Below are 17,619 nucleotides of genomic sequence, written 5' to 3'. Positions count from 1 at the left end.
CAGTGTCATATTATCACCTGCCGCACATTGTCCAAAGCATTTTCACTCGTGTTTGCTAAACCACACTTCATTAGAAAGTTTTTTATGGAGAGTTATTGTAGCAGTAAGTCAGACCATTTGGGTTTACTCACTTTTATTCATGTCTTCCCTTGACCATGAATTGCTAAAGCAGTGAAAATTTCCGTGTAAGATACTAACACTGCTCTTGCTCTGGCTGAGTAGTGACATAGGTTGACTGGAGGCTCCCACTGGGTAGTTTTGTCATATGAAGAATTCTAAAAATATATATATAATCCATTTGAGTCTTCATATGACAGCCCTACCAGTGTCAGTACTTATGGTTTGCTATCACTATTGAAATATCTGGTGCTGTCTCATTGAGTTGCAGTATGTCTGGATGACTGAGTTGACAGCAACATCACATCCCACAGTGGCAATCAGACTCGAGTATTGAAATTTCCTAAGGGTGAAGACCCAGAAAGAAGTGCTACCATGGATTCTGCAGGGTGCAAGCCCATTAGATGGGTGTCTTGGGACCCATTGTTGCTGTGCCCTTCAATGTGGTCACCACATGACATTGTAACACAGTAAGATTGCACCCATAATTTCAGCAAAGATAACATGTATGTTTTGTGTGTGTGTGTGTGTGTGTGTGTGTGTGTGTGTGTGTGTGTGTGTGTGTGTGTATATATATATATATATATATATATATATATATATATATAGATGTATATGTGTATGTATATTCCAGGTTTACTATCATAATCATGAAACCACTTCCATAGAGTGGTCACGATGTGGAATGAAAATATTGAAAATCACAGCACCGAACAGGTACAACACCAAAATCAGTAATGTCAACCTGTCCAAATTCGACAAAGTTCACGTTACCCAGCATACCTTCCCTCCCAGTCAATTCTAGCTAGCATTTTGTAATGGGGCAAGCCCCCTGCACCCCCCACAACCCCTGCTAATTATATATACAAACTCCGAGATTGCACTACAGTGAGGAAATGGGTACATTTCCCAATCCCCACTGTACCGCGATCCCAAAGCAGAACATCAACCTCACAGCAGCGAATGCACACTAGCAGTCACTGTTGTGGTGTCAACCATTTTCGGTTTGGCCTTCCGTGAACTGGGAAAATTGCCTTTTGACTATCCCAGTTCAACCGAATGCCGTCCGAGAACATAATAGTAAACCATATGTGTGTGTATATGTATATATGTAAGTTTGATCATATGGTCTCGGCCGTATAAAAGTCAAACTTTTAAAAGTTTGATCATATGTAGTAGACCTGTTTATATAAATATGTGTGTATGTGTGTATAAATACAGGGGAAAATATAAATATATATACACACACAACTATATATTGTTGCACCATACTTCTGTTTCACTATTTAATGGCTTAATTTTGTTTTTTTATTTACACACTTTGGTAAATATCCCATTTTCCCCATTAGCAATTTGTACTTATGTTCTTTTTGAACAACAAAAGTTCAGAGATAGTGGCAAAATTCATAAATGTCTTTCTCATCACAGGTGTATGTGTACAATGGTCTCCAAAGGTTTTTATTCAGAGTCTGTTTTGCATATTTATTGACTACAGTTTTGTTGAATGTGAGCAGTGTAGTAAATTCAGGTATATTGTTAAACAACAGAGCCTTTTTATTGACTGGAACATTGCTCATAATTAAAACATTTGAGGTGCACGTTGTAGAACTTCCTAATATAGGAGAAGCTGGCAGATGACTCAGAAGAGAGGTGAATTTAAAACTTCATGTATAGTACCATCCAATTAAAGGAGTGATACTACTGCTACACCCAAGCCAGTTTTAAAATAGTTAAAATTCAAGTGGTGAGTGAGATTTGAGCAGATTTAAAGTTTAGCTATGGCAGCCTGGTAACATACATGTCATGTTCACCCTGAATTATTGTCATAAACAAACAAAAAAAAAGTTCAGTTTGATTGCAAAGATGATGTAATTTGACCAGTGACAAGGGAAAATATGACCTAGTCTTTGTTGCTGGGGCTGGAAATTATGAGGCAGAAAATGAGGGGTCCTTGCAGGTGATTTTTGCTGCACTATATTGGATGAATCAAAGGTTGGAAGGCTATATGGAGAACAACATCAGAAAACTAATAGTAGTGCTAGTAATCTTCACAATATTGAAGCATGCTGATGCTTTTCAGCTACTAATTGATGAAAATGTGGAGCTCAATGCTGAGCTAAAAGCAGTGTAGGTAAGACTAGGATGTACTGAAGAAATGCCAAATGATAACAAACACAGACTGGGAATGAAACATCTCTAACTGAATGGTATTGCAGAAAGCCTGGAAGATAGAGATTGCCTACGTTACACTAGAAGGTTGCTTTCTATGTGGACGAAATTGCCAAAAGAAGTAATTTAACTAGAAGTGGTCAAAGAGTATCAAGACCTAACCTGATTCAATTTGGATTCTGTGTGAAAAAAAGAAAAAGTATTACTTTACTGGATATTTTTAATGACAGAGACTCCTGATAAAACATGAGATGAGAGACTACCAGTAAACCAAGAGGCTAAAACATGCTGCTTTCCAGGATGTCATATGGAAGTGTACATCTAAGTATAATATCCTTTCTAGATGAAGGGTTTTTTTATTCAGTTGAAGTACATACTTTTGCTACTTCACAGGTGATGATTAAGCCAGTGGACTTACAACACCAATTCAGTATGGAGAACAGCATGGTGGAAGAGGTATTGCAACCAATGACCAAAGACACTGACCATACCCTGATTTCACTAAAATGTCCATGATTTTTGTTTCCTATTTTTTTTTTGTTTGTTTGTTTTGGTCTGCTCCTCATTTAAACTTACATTTTTGTCAAATAGTTGAGAAGACATTTGAGTTTCAAACGTTGTCCTTCAAAAAATGCAGGCTACTACACAACCTGTTATTCTAGCAACAGTCTAAGTATGCAACAGCAATATTTAAAATGTGCCACTGATTTTGGGCATTTGTCTTCCCATTATATGTGCCATTGGCCCCAGTTCTTATGCTAACAGGTTGAAAGTTATGATGCTGATAGACAGCAAGTGTTGCCATTAGGTAAGTTCCAGCCAAACTAAGTCTTTTTATTACTTAAAAAGAGATTGACTATGCAGGAATGAGCAACCCTCATATCATTAATGAGGAAATGGGTAAGGTTGCCAAGAAGAATTAGAGGCTACTTAAATTGCAAGTACGGGGGCTTTATTGACTAAAATTAGTTGCTGAGGGTACAGTTGGGCAGAATTTGTGGAAATAATTAAAATGTTCGTGCTAGTATTAGCCAGGAGTCTTAGTGGTGCTGATGTAATCATGAGAGGAACCACTGGAACAAATTAGGGAGGACGTGTTGTTGAGCAGTTATTTCTAAGACAAGTGGAATGAAGGAGCAAAGGAAAGATAGGGGGAGGTAGGAGTATGGAATAAAGTGATTATGTGATGATTCTTTCTCATATAAGTAATACTTATTTCATTTTCCTTTTTTATTGTAGCGCTTGAAATGTGGCAGCAGTCACTTGGGTTTGGAGAGATAACAGTTGTGAGAGCTGATGGCTAGATAGGAAAGTGAGGAGTGAATATTCAGCTATGAATGAGTAGTTGTGATATAAGGCTGTATTGTAAACATAACTGCTGATTTGTTGGAAATGCCAGCGTCACATGTTGGAATTAGCAATAGCAATTTGGTGAAATTAAATGCCACACTTCATGAATTTTGGCAGTTACTGAATGAAACTCTACAGAGGAGTGAAATGGACCAGATGTAAACTTAAAATACATTAGCAGCTTGGGGGAAAAAAGGCAGAAAGATATGTGGACTTAAAACTGGGAAATTTGAGGTAACTAGGTCAGTGTATGAGTCAGTCATAGTCCACGTGGATGTGAATGACCTGAGACACACCTCTCTAGACTATATGAAGAGAGACATCATGGAGCTCTTGGAATATGTGTCCCAGGCTGGTATGAGCCTAGCATTGAGCAGCATTTTATCTCCTCCAAGGATGATGCCACAATACGAACAAAAGATGACTGACTAATACTTGGCTTAGTTTCTGGTGTCATTCTAAGGGGCTGCAATATTTGTCAGCATGGAAGGAGATGTTCAGCGGACCACGCTGCTTTGTCAGGGATGTCTTGCACCTCTCCCCTCTAGGCTTTCAAATATTATCTAAAACATTGTCTTCCCCATAATGCCTTTTTAGGCAATGCCAGACTAAAAGTACTTCCAACATAGCAAATCAAAACCAAGAAAATCTGAAGGTATTATTGCTTAATCCTAGGAGTCTAAACAAAAAACTCCACTCCCTAGAAGCGCTGATGTCTGTTCCGTCACTGAGACATGGTTTAAAACCACAGAGAGCACACTAGCAATGCAAGTTTATAATGCCTTCCACACATTTAGACCAGTTAGCAAAGGTGGAGATTTAAGCAATAACCCACGCCTGGGTGTGGGTAATGCTGGATTTACCCACAGTTGGTTTGGTTTGGTCACGAGGGCGAAGCCCGAGTGGCAGCATTACGCACACCCATGCGTTGGTTATTGCTATTATACAATGACATTATTTAAGAAAAAAATACTTACTTTTCTCAAATAATGGCATTGTATAATGCCTCCTTGCTGCCCTTTCGCAGCTGTCCAGTATTCTATAGCAGTTCTGATGTACTGCGCATGCATATGGTTACGCAGTACATCAGAACTGTGTGTGGAAGCAACGAGGAAAGGAAGATCTCCGTAGCTTTTAAAAACGTGTCTCGCTGTGTTAAAAGAGTTTAATATCGTGAAATAGCTTTAAAAAAGCAACGGAGATTTTCCTTTCTCCGTTGCTTTTTTTAAAGCTGCCTCACTATGTTAAACGAGTTTAACCTAGCGAGACAGCTTTAAAAAAAGCAACGGAGAAAGGAAGATCTCTGTTGCTTTTTTTAAAGATATCCCGCTACTCGTTTAACATGGCGAGATAACAGCAATGGAGCTCTTCCATTCTCCGTTGCTGTCCAAAAAAAAAAAAAAGACTTATACTAATGGAAGAAGTCTGGGCGACTGGACCTTTTTCCATTAGTATAAGTTTGATTTACAGTGTGCACACTGACCAATCAGCGTACACATTTTGGAATATTAATGGAGAGTTGTTGTATAATTCTCAACTTACATCAAAAATAAATATACCCCAAGGCTTTGGTTTGCTATATCAAAGATATTATCAAGTTGGCGTTGCCTAAAATGGGCACTATGGAGGAGGAGGACAACGTTTTAGCTAATAATCAAAACCCAAGTCAGGAGAGGTGAAGATCACCCCAGGCAAAGCAGCATGGTCTGTTGACCTTCTCCTTTCATGCTGACAGATAGTGCTTCCCCTAAGAATGTCATCAGAAACTAAGCCAATTATTAAAGTAAGTCATCTTCTATTCATATTGTTGCATCATCTCTAGAGAAGATAGAGTGCTGCTCATTGCTAGGCGCATACCAACCTGGGACACACAGTCCGAGAGCTTCATCATATGTCTCTTCATACAGTCTGGAGAAGTACATCTCAGGTCATTTTTACCCACATGGACGAAGTCATTTTGGTACTTGTGGTCCAATGACCTGAGTGCATGCATAATTCTGCAGACCTTGGCCCAAGATAAGCAATTGACTCTGACTTCCTCCTTACTCAGCCTAGTCAGAGGAACATCAGTGTTTTTCACAATGAAGTATTGAATGACCAGAATGTTGGGTTGTGTTGTGGCTTGCCTTATGGGTTTAGAACTAGAGGCTTCATGAAATCTGGCTACATGTGTTGATGTGTGTGGTGGTGTGAAAGAGTGCATTTGGAGACGCTGAGGGCATTTCTTATGTCTGCTTCATCTTGGAGGTCTTTTGGATTTAGGAAGGCCTCAGCATATGTGGGTCCATATGTCTGCTTTGTGCTGTGTGTGTGACAGATGCAGTGCTTGTTCTACTGACAACCTGATTGACAGTGGGAGTGCTTTTATGTGAGACTTTTGCCTCCAGTGACTGTGTAAATACATCTCTCACATACCTTATCAGTGTGTTTGAGAATTAGCTTGTTGTCACTGAACATGAGGCAGTTTCTGCATTGCCTCAGGATGCCCATAGCTACCAAGCCGGCAACAGAGATAGTGAGAAAGTTCATATCCATAGCAACAGGCCCTTTTGTATTGATTAGATGGCTGCTGTGAGAATATAGAGTAAAGTCAGAAGTATCTGGTTCAAAACTCTGGGAGTAGTGCTCGTCACTGCATAAATTAGTTGTCCTGTGGTCAACTAGATATTGGAGATATTTCAAGGGTACTTTTACAAGGAAAATGTCAACTCAAGGTGCTTGCATTTATAAATGGCACTACAAAACACATGAGGGAAACTACTGTGGTAGATCCTGAAGATCTGAGAAGTTTTAATGTATATACTCTGAAACTGGGTTAGACAGTAGCTAATAAAGGAATACTTATTCAAAAGAAAGAATTTATGTTGTCTAAAAATGAAAAGCGGGAATTCATCTAGCTGGCTGATACTAGCGCTGGTCTCACTACAGCTTCAGATGCTGGGATTCAGTGTCCCTTTGCTAATCACAAGATGAGAAGCAGGCCACATGCTGTTTAGTGATTAGCAGTCTCTTTCCAGATGCTGCAGAGCGTTGTAGGCTTGTTGTACCCATGAACAGCAACCAACCTAATCAGGAAGATCCCACAGAGTCTCTCTGCCCAGTCAGAGAATGTCAGGAATCTATGATCCTCTGTTGCTACGTGAGCACCCTTTTCCCCCCCAAGGTTTCTTTGGATGATATCCATATGGCAGCAGCTTGGTTCTCACTGAACACCTTAGCTTTACCTTATAAACTGGATATTGTTTCCCAATACATATCTTCCTATGGAGCTGCAGTGATAGTGTATGTTCCAGTAAACCAGCTTATTTGGAGCATCATCTATGGACCATGTCTAAAGAGTAAGAAAAGCTGAATCTCCTCCTCAGTAGTAGTGAATATTTACTTATACAATAGATTAATTCCATTATGCATCTTTCTTTGTATTTTTACTGGTCGGAATATTTAGTACCTTTAACTTGATTATTAACTGAACATGGAAGAGAGAGGTGCAGGGTGTCATAAATAGGCAGAAGTGAAAAAGTAGTCTTGAAAAAGTTGCATCCATTCAGATGAGGATGCTGAAGAGCTCGAGTCCTAATGGTTAATACAACACTTAAGTTGCTTCTTGAAATTATAACATAATGAGAAATACAATATTTGAGCCATAACCTGCACGTTGCAGTTCAGCAAGCTGTCTGCAATGATGTTAACATTCATTCTTTTACATTTACTGTGAAATAACTTAGAACTGAGTAATGGAACTAAAAGAAAATGTGGAAAGTACCACCAAAGTCATTTTGAGTAAAACTGATCAGTAAGAATCCTTTTGTTTAAGTACTGAAACCTAATTAGAAACTCCAGTCAAATGTAACTGTGTGCTTCATTAATGCACTTCATATATGTTGTTGAAAATATGCCTACATAAATCTATCTTCTGTAAAACTGGATTTCTTATTATTGATTCCAGTGACGTTTTATTTACTTATTTATTTATTTAATGTTTGTTGACAGAGTAGGTGGGGTAATCCAAAGACCCTTTTCAGCCATGATCCAGGCCAGTAAGGCAGAAACAAAATACAAACAGTAAAAATAGATCCCAGTCAAATACAAAACACTGAAATCAGAGATCCTGCAAATTAAACAAGAAAATCTGATGTCATTTTCATTCACTCCTCAACTGTTGGTTTTGGATTTGATCCTCAGATCCGACTCCAACAGCTGGGGAAGAATGAAAATGGACAACTCAGATGGGACGTTATGGTCAGTACATAACTTTTTTTTTTAAAGAAATAAGTATTGCATGTATGTGTAACATGAAATATAAGTATTTGCAAGACATATAATACAGAAAAGTATAAACATGAACATTGCCAAGTCAAACAACATTTGCAGTTGAGAATACGGTGCAGCCTTTTCCGCAGAACCCTCACCTCTTAAAACACTATTTCCCAAGTCTAAAGATAATGAAAGCTTTACAGGCAGCCCCTGGGTTAAGGATGAGATCCGTTTTTTCGTCTGTCCTTAAGTCAAATTTGCATGTAAGTTGAAACACGTACATATGGTTCTTATTAAATGCCACTTAGTCAAATGTTTGCCTCACTCTAGTATTTATTTTACTTTTCTTTGCATATAAAACACTTTAGAAACACTTTCAAGTAAAAAAAAATCTTAATCATAATACTGTATGCTGTAGTAATAAAAACAATACCGTACGTTCAGTGTAATAACACTACAGTACATTATTATGCGTACTGTAAAAAACATTAAAGAAACTGTTTTTTAAACAGTTCAAATGAAAAAAGAAAAAAGGCTAACAATTACTGTAAAGGTTAACACTTATTTGTGAGTTAACATTATAATAACTTTATTAATTGGATGATGCAGAAAATGATGGACTTTGAGAGAATGGGCCTGGTGGGCAGAGCCAGGGTTTGATTCTGCTGCTGGACAGAAGGTGTTTAGTACTTGAGTCAGTTTCTTGAAGTAGACATCAAGAGAGGTTTGTACAGAGCTTTTCTTTCTTTTGTTATAAATGGCCTTATAGCAGCTGAGGCCATCAGTAACTGTACAGTAAACTTGGGTGAATCTCTGTGTATTAGGATCTTGCTCCTCTAACTTTGTCATTCTTGCTTCAATGAGATAAAAGGCGTCCGCTAATTCTTTTTTCCAAAACTTTTTTGATTTTGGAGTTTCTAAGTCCCTGTTTTCTTCCTCAAATGCTATTGTCTGCTTCTCTGATTCCATAAGGTCTTCATTGGTCAGTTCTTTGCCATGGGAGTCAAGTGCCTCTACGACATCCGTGTCAGTGATGTCTAACTGCAGTTGATTACCAATATCAACCACAGCTTGCCTAGCTTCAGCAATGTCATCATCTGTAGAAGCCTGTAAAGCCGGCGCAAATTGTGTGCACAATTTGTTCCACACTCCTTTCATATTTGACTGCTTTACTTCATCCCAAGAAACAGCAATATTTTTAATGGCATCATAGATGTTCTAATTCTTCCAGAACTCCCTTAAGGTCATCTCATTATCTTGGGTAGCCCTGACTGCTTGTGAGAAGGTCCACCGTAGATAATAGGCCTTAAATGAGGCTATTACTCTCTGATCCACTGGCCGAAGTAGCAATGTGGCGTTGGGAGGTAAAACTATGACCTTTACATTGGAGTGTAAGTCATTTAAACTGTTTGGATGTCCAGATGCATTATCAAGTAGGAGGAGAATTTTGAAAGGCATGTTTTTGGTCAAGCAATACCTTTGAACAGCAGGAACAAAATGGTTTAAGAACCAATCTTCAAAGACAGCAATTGTAACCCAAGCCTTTGCATTTGCCTTCCAAATAACAGGAAGAGATGCCTTAATGATATGCTGTAGTGCCCTCGGATTTAAGGAGTGATACACAACCAAAGGCTTCACCCTAAAATTACCAGAAGCATTACCCCCAAGTAATAACGTTAGTTTAGCTTTTGCTGCATTATACCCTGCTGCACTTTTTTCCTCTTTTGAAATGTAGGTCCTTTCAGGCATTTTCTTCCAAAATAAGCCAGTCTCATCTACATTAAATATTTGCTCTGGCAAATAACCTTCCTCTTCAATAATTTTTTCCAACATTTTAGGAAAATTACTTGCAGCACTTACATTGGCACTAACTACTTCACCTTGAGTTTTAATGTAAATTAGCCCTCATTTTAAAGTAATGGAACCAGCTCTACTCACAAAAAAATGTTCGTCACACCCGCCTGCACTTGTTGCTCGAACAGCTTTTAAATCATTGAAAAGGCTTTGAGCCTTTTCTTGTACTAATGAAAGGCTAATGGAGGTATTCATCTGATTTTGGTCTTTGATCCAAATTAGCAATAACATTTCCATCTCAAGAATTAAACCACTGTGTTGCTTTGTAATAATTGTAGCTTTCTTTGACGCATGGCCTTTCACATGATTCATTATTCTTGCTTTGTCTTTTAAAATTGTTCCAATCGTTGACCAGCTATAGATCTCTTTATTATGTCCACTTTATTTTCCAGGGTGATTGCTTTCCTTTTCTTTGGCACATCACCAGCACATACATTGGATTTACATTTTGGAGGCATGGGTTGCGCCGTCACCAGTGCGGAAGTTCACAAAAGTGTCTGGCTGCAGTACAGTAGAGTACTAAAGTGGAGCTGCACACGATACACCTACAGTACAGTATTGGGGTCTGCAGCAAGACACTTCTTAGGTCTGACTGGTCAATACTACCACTATCTACATCTAAGTAATATTTCAATTCAGCTGATTCAGAGCAGTATTTTCCAGACATTCACTTGCTTTATACAAATAACAGTACATAAAAATCCAGTGCAGTACAAACAATACACTAGAACGAACATTCCAAAAAAAATATGTTACACTTGCCTCTTTTTAAGATTCACTTCAGCTTTCTGTACTACAGCATCACCCACGAATGTTCTCTACTCTTTCCTGAACTTTCAGACCTCTGCCAGACCTCCTTCTGTCACCTAGACCCTAGTGAGACGCAATGTCATTTTCCCGTTCTACTTTACAGTACAGTAACTGCTTCATTACTGTGCACTGTACAAGCCAGCAGTCTTGACCAATCAGAATGCCAGCACAGAGATCTCTTAACCAGTCGGATCTCTTGTTCTCCGGGAAGGCAGAAGTAACTGCTCTAGCAAGGCGTGTGAGCAGCTTCAAGAATGGGGAAAACAGGGAGAAGGAACGTACATCAGAATTCTTTATTGTAAGGTAACATTTTTGCAGCTTTACAGATTTTTATTTCATTCAATGTTATTTCCAACATTGCTGCAGCCCATTCGTATCTATGGGTTGTCCGCATGTCGGATGTTCGTAACACGAGGACTGCCTGTATTTATAACGTGTATAAATCTGTTTCAACAGCTTTATTAGCTGAGCTTGACATAGTTTATATGTTACAGAACATGGGTATTTCCAGTGATGTAAAACAAAGGAGTCAAGTTGGCCCATTTATTAGTGATAACTTGGGTTTAATTCTGGAATCTGACTTTTGACACTAATGACCTTTCACTTCTGGTCTTACTTAACATAGCGATCCCTATTGCATGTTATCTGGTGGGTATGCTTGGCAGGCCTTTTCAGCCAGTTTATGCTTTAGAACCGGATGCTATTTGCTGTCAGAGTTTATAATGTGAATAGGAAATGGTTGGATGCAAAACTTGTATTAATCTGTTTGGCATTCAGATGTCCTTAGGGATATATGTCTGCATTCTCAAGCTACAGTTATTAGAGACTGCCCATAAAAAGGAGTGCACTCTATGCCCTGCTCAAGTTGTTTTTTCTTACTTTCGTGAATGTTCAAGCCACTGAGCTTCCTTGGTTTGTTAACTGCATCTATGGCAGTTCTGTGTTCAAGTTTAGTTTTTTTTATCTTATTCTTTCTAGATCTTTATTGTTACATAGTTTTAGAATTTTGTTAATGATGTCCCAAGAAAACATTACCAACAGACGACAGCCTGTTAGGTGGAGGAGCAAATCCTGACACCAAGAACTGGGTGACATCAGAATCCACCAGGAGTCTTTCATTTCGAGCACCATTTCATTTAATGGACTCATTACACTAACAGATATTTATTATTTGTCTTTGCCCAGTCTGACTTTCCCAGTAAACAAAGTCCATTTTCAGTGCAGGCCCAGAGAGAAAATCTTCACCAGGTACATTTAAGATGCTCATGACAGTGCACATTTTTTAAACAAGGCTACATTACAAAGTTCTTAAGACATGTAGGTAAAACAGCTTAATTGTTCTGTAGTGACACTATGCAATGATAAAACAAGTATATATGGTATTGATATGAATATAAATATGAACCATGTGAAAATTAAATTAAAAAACTTTGTCTGGAAAAGCTGAGAATTTGCAGACTGACCATAAAAAAATTAATAGCATTTAATACTACTACCTCCTCTTAACTAGAAACTGTAGCACTAATTTTAAACTTGTAGTTAAAGGAAAAGAGAGACTAGGGTGCAGGCATCAGGTTCTTCACAGGGGTATGTACCAATGCCTGAGTGACTCTGGATTGTTACAGAAAGGGACACCTTTCTTCCTCCAGCTCTTGGTGTCAGGATTTGCTGCTTCACATAACAGACTGAATTGTGCTCTCACTTCTGTGTTCTGCTTAGCAGTAATAGGCAGTTGATTGAAAAAAACAAAAAAATTCTAACCAACATGGCATATTGGCCAATGGCACAACCCTGAGAAGGGTTTGCTCCATAACCTGAAAAGGAGCAAATTTTGAATTAGTTATTTTAAGGAGGGTACAGTGCTCTCCTTAATAGAATCAATGCCTTCTCTATAGGCTGGACAGATCTGGTTCTATGTGCTTTCTGTCTGATCACTGTGCTTCCCAGAGTGATTCAGAAAGTGAGGAAGAAGGCCAAGACAATACTGATAGTACCCTTCTGACCCAGGCAGCACTGGTTCTCCCTGGCCATGAAAATGTCTGAGGAGAAATTTCAGATGCTACCAATTTCATGAACCTTCTCACTCGGCACCAAAGGTATCTGATCTACCCCAGTCTGATGGCACTTTACTGCTTGGAAGGTTTCATCCTGATGCCCTTCAGGCACCAATACTCGAAGCACATGCTCAGCATTATTAAGGAAGCTAGAAAACCATCCAAAAAGAAATACTACATACCTAAATGGAAGCAGTTTTCCATCAGGCAAAAGGGCAGGACTAAAAAGTAGCAATAATGCTCAGACTGCAGTATCTCAATGAGTTGTATGCTTCTAGACTGGCTTACACCCAGGAGTGGCCTTAGGTCAACTGTTGTGCTAGGCAAAAGGGCTTCACGGTATCCCCCACCACACCACCCGGTGCCCCATCCTAGTTTACCTGCACTAAATAAATACTGGAAAAAGTGCCCTTACTAGAACGGTGCCCTAGGCGGCCGCCTAGTTAGCCTATGCCTGAAGCTGGCTATGCTTACACCTATGCTGAAGTTTACCTCTTGGCCATTTTAGCTTATCATGGTATCTGGCCTTAACAAACCTAAGACCTCTGAAATAGATACCAAAGCTAGTTTTGCATTTAAAACAATCTAGGAAGATGGTTGCCATGCCATGGGACATCAGCTGTATAGCAAAGCTTCCTTCAGGCTAGCTAGCTGCATCAGTCCATATTTAAGTACTTTATAAAACTGCTCAATTCATGGCCATCAGCTAAGCTAGGAGAGCATCTGAATTGTAATCCCAGATGTAAAAGAGCCATTCTTGTTTTTTTTCATAGGGATATGGTAGCCCATACCTGTCAACTTCTTAGTGCAATAAATTCGGACAAAGCCTGAAACAATTGAGGGACAAATTTTAAATATTTCTCTTATAAACTTAGAAAGTTGGTAGAATAACAGGATTTGAGTTAGGATGCATTTTTCTGAAGGACACGAAGTCATTAACTCAAATATATGTCATTATTTAGTGACTTCTGTCCTTAGATCATCCTAGAGATTTGCCAGAAAACTACAAATTTTATGAGGAGCGAACCAAAAATATGCAGCAAAAATCTGGACATTCTGTGAAAATCTGGACAGTTGAGAGGTATGGATGAGCCTGAGAGACATGCCTTCATTTATGCCCAAAAAATGTCAGAATTCTTCTTCAACCAAACTATAAAACCTCATGTGTTCGTCCCAGACCCTCAAAGTAAGGCAAAAAGAATGTACATAGACAGCTTAAATATTACCTACACAAACCTAGAGAAGTAAGGAAAACTAACCAGTTATTTGCCTACTTTGTCATAAAGAAAGATCTACTTATTTTCAAGCAGACTGTTTCTAAATGGCTGTCTCAGTGTATTCGGTTTTGCTACACCTATTGAGGTAAAATTCTGGTTTGGCCCAGTCGAGCCCCATCATAGCAGGGGCACTGCTAGTATGGTGGCTTTCTTAAAGGGAGTTAGAATGAAAGCAGCCACATTGGTATCAGTTTAGACCTTATCAGAACATTAAAGGCTATACATATGCACTCCAGGACTAGAGCAGGTTTTGATAGACTATCTTACAGGGCTTGCTGCATTCCAGCAACAGCTTTTAGATCACCACTCTGCCTTTCTAGATCTCTGGTAATAGTCCCAGTATTAAGGGCATACTGCGGCAATGATTAAAACATAGAACATGATACAATTTTCTAGGAGCTTACTATAACAGTATATCAGTCGCACAATTCCCTGCACTCTTTCTGCAGCATCATGGGCATCTCAGGTTACCCAAACCATTCCTTCACGGCCTTGGGTCTGCTTAGATATGGGTAATGGTTGGGAGTACTTCTTTACTCCTCCCCAACTCTCCTGTAAGAATAGTTCTTTTATACCAGTACATTGTAATATTTTTAATTAGAGTGATTTATATGTTAGCATTAACCATTTTCATCTATTTGAGAAAGGCTTCTCTTTTATACTGATTACTAGAATGTATACAGCTGAGGTTTTGTCTGAGTTGTAGAATTACACTAGGAAATTGAACTTGGCTATACATTTTAATAGTGACATATATAAGGATTGTTTTTGATTCTTGTAAATGGATGAGTACATACATAACCTCCCCCATTCTTTGGTTTGTTTTTTTGAAAAAAGCTGTGAGGCAGATATAAGTTTAATAATAATTATTTATCCTTGGATAAAAGACAACTACTACAATCTGTCATTACAGATAGGACTATTAGAATTATAAAACCTAATAAGGAGGGAGGTGTTGTTTTGTTTGACTATATGGATTATATCAGTGAAATGTTAAGTATATTCTTAAGGACACAGAAACGTTGTTCCCTGTGTCAAGGAATGAAATTAATTTATTATGTAAAAACATAGATTTATATTTGCATGAAAGCTTGACACAGGGGTACATTTCCCAAATAGTTTTTAATTTCTTCCAAAAATCCGCCCCCTTAATTCCTACAATTTTTGAATTCCAAAGATCCACAAGAATATTCAAAACCCTCTTTTCAGACCTATTGTCACAGCCCAGGGATCTAAACCTATCCCGGCCGTGTGCATAGATTATATATTAAAACCATACGTATCTCAGTTTTTGCACATTTTGAAGTATTTGTGGAATTTTGGGGAGTAAAATTACACAGGATATCTGGGATAAAGATTTAATATTTGTAACAATTGACATCATTGATTTATTTACTAGTATTCCAAAACTGAAAATGTAAATATGTTTCATGAAATGTTAATATGGTTCAGTTTTCTGTTTAATACTGAAGTAATTTTAATTTTGAATCTCATGGATATGGTCTTGTCGAAAAACTTCATTTATTCTGAAGGAGAGATGTATAAGCAAATTAAGGGTGTTTTTATGGGAGCTGCATGTGTTCCATGTTATGTTAATTTGGTCATGCTTTCATGGGAAAACAAGTTTGTATTTCCTTCAAGATTCATCTTCATTTTTGTGACAACATTTTTATCTTGTGGGATAACTCTGAGACCTCCCTATATGAAGTTTTGAATTATTTAAATAGTACAACCAAAAAAAGTGGTTGTAGTGCCCAAGCTCGACACTAGTAAACTATATAAAGGTACCGGAGACCAGCAGATCCAACAAAAAAGACACTTTATTCTGAGCCACAAACGAAGTGTTATGTGCTCGTTTTTGGCTCGGAGTAAAGTGTCTTTTTTGTTGGATCTTCTGGTCTCCGGTGCCTTCATATAGTAAAATAGTACAACCATTTTTTTTATTTACTTTCACATTTAATTATGAGAAGATTAGTTATCCAGATGTTAGAACTTTTAAGGGGTCAAAAGCTTTGAATCTTCAGTTTAAAAGAAACCAACCGTTTCTAATGCTTGCATTATAATAGTTTTCATCCTTTTTATTTTAAAAGGAATTTGGTTAGGAGACACTTTGTGTTTAGCAATAATGGTGTCAACAAGGGCTATTTTGACAAAGAAGTGGGCAGTACTGAAGAACATGTTCATTGAATGTGAGTATCTCATAAAGTTGGTGAGATCTATCAATAATGAAGTTGCGACAGGGCGACCTAAAACTGCCTTCCTCCCCACATGATGGGTGAGCCGACAGTGGCCACTCACTCCCATCCTACACAACCAGCTACATTAGGTGCCTGAACTGCTAACCAAACTCAGACTGCCTGGGTTACAGTCAGGGCTTTGTTTCTCTCTCTCTCTGTCAGCAGAGCTGGCATCATACAATTTGTTTGATGTCAGGGTTAAACAGACTAATATTTTGACTCTGATGACTTTTCTGAAATTTACTTTAATATTGCAAATATGCCCAGCAAGCTTTTAGAACATTTATCATAAGTACATATATGTGCAACTTCAGATGACATGCCTCCCTGAAATGCCTTAGTCTGGAGTAGTTCCATATAGTACAGCATTTAGAAAGACTGAGAGTCACAACTTTACCAGCAAGAGGTAACCTATAGTTTCCCCACACTGTATTTTACATCTGAGCATGTAAAATACCTCAGCTGAATTTTTCCAGTAATGCATTTTGGAACATAAGTCATCATGCAAAGGTGTTAAACAGACACATGACGTACAGATACTGTTATAAATATATATACAATAAATAAACAAACCTTACTAACCAGTTTGTCCCTGTTGGACTTAACTAATTTAAAAACGGGACCCATGAGATGAAATTCCACAATGTAGAGTTACATAGTACACATTGGATTATGGCAGAGGATGCCTAGCAAAGCAAGGTTTACACAGTAATGAAAAGACTTTTAGGTTTGAACATACACAAGCTGCATTGAATGCAGTCGTTTAATTGCAAAGTGTACTATATTTAATTTAGTTTGTTTTGTCCTTATGTTGTGCTGGATAGCACCCTTTCACACTATACACTAAAGAAACCAAAATTCATCTTCAAAATAGACATATGTAGACAGAGAAGCAAATTACAGGCATTTTCTTAAAATCAGACAAAGACTGGTTTGCACTGAAAATTCTGAGAGCTATAATAATTATGACGGTCAGAATAGCTGAACTACAAATACAAACACAGGGAAGTGTATACAGAATCCAAGATGGTGGCACCTTGAAGTATTTCCTCTGCCCTGAGGTACTGCATTGTCATGACATGGTATACACAAGGAGTGTTTGAAGTGCAGTTGAAGGGGTGTGAAGCCCCCTGAAAAAACGTTTTAACATTCAAAGAGTGTTTTTTGAATTTTGCAGATATTTTGTTTGAATCACAGTTTATTTTTCAGCCTTTCATGAGCATCTGTTTCAGATTTCACACTTGCCACAGAGGCATAGTAATACACTATAGCATCTGAGGATCTCTCTGCTATTTTGTACACCAGTGTTAGCTGTGTTGAAGTTTTAGTGTTATCAGCATAATATAACTTTATACATATTCTTGCTGACATTTAAAAGAAATCTGAAAAAAGTAACATAACTATTGTTTCTTGCTACCATGCCATATTTCTAATGCTAAATTTCTGTTGCCAGAATCTAGTTCATCATGATCCTTCCTACAACAGCCTGCTCCAAAC

At 38.1% G+C, this 17,619-nt stretch overlaps 2 protein-coding genes across 2 annotated transcripts in view; one reads left to right on the top strand and one right to left on the bottom strand.

Moving 5' to 3' along the window:
• The window catches only part of MCPH1 (microcephalin 1), a 2,707,094-nt gene that overhangs the window by 1,980,660 nt on the left and 708,815 nt on the right, over nt 1-17,619 (top strand). The window lies entirely within an intron of this gene.
• ANGPT2 (angiopoietin 2) overlaps nt 1-17,619 on the bottom strand; it is a 688,700-nt gene that overhangs the window by 368,204 nt on the left and 302,877 nt on the right. The window lies entirely within an intron of this gene.

Source organism: Protopterus annectens, chromosome 2.part0 (assembly GCF_019279795.1).
Source record: "Protopterus annectens isolate FY-2018-M chromosome 2.part0, PAN1.0, whole genome shotgun sequence".
In the NCBI taxonomy this organism is placed as follows: Eukaryota; Metazoa; Chordata; order Ceratodontiformes; family Protopteridae; genus Protopterus; species Protopterus annectens.
The sequence above is the reverse complement of the archived record's forward strand: the minus strand, read 5'-3'. Positions and strand labels throughout refer to the sequence as shown.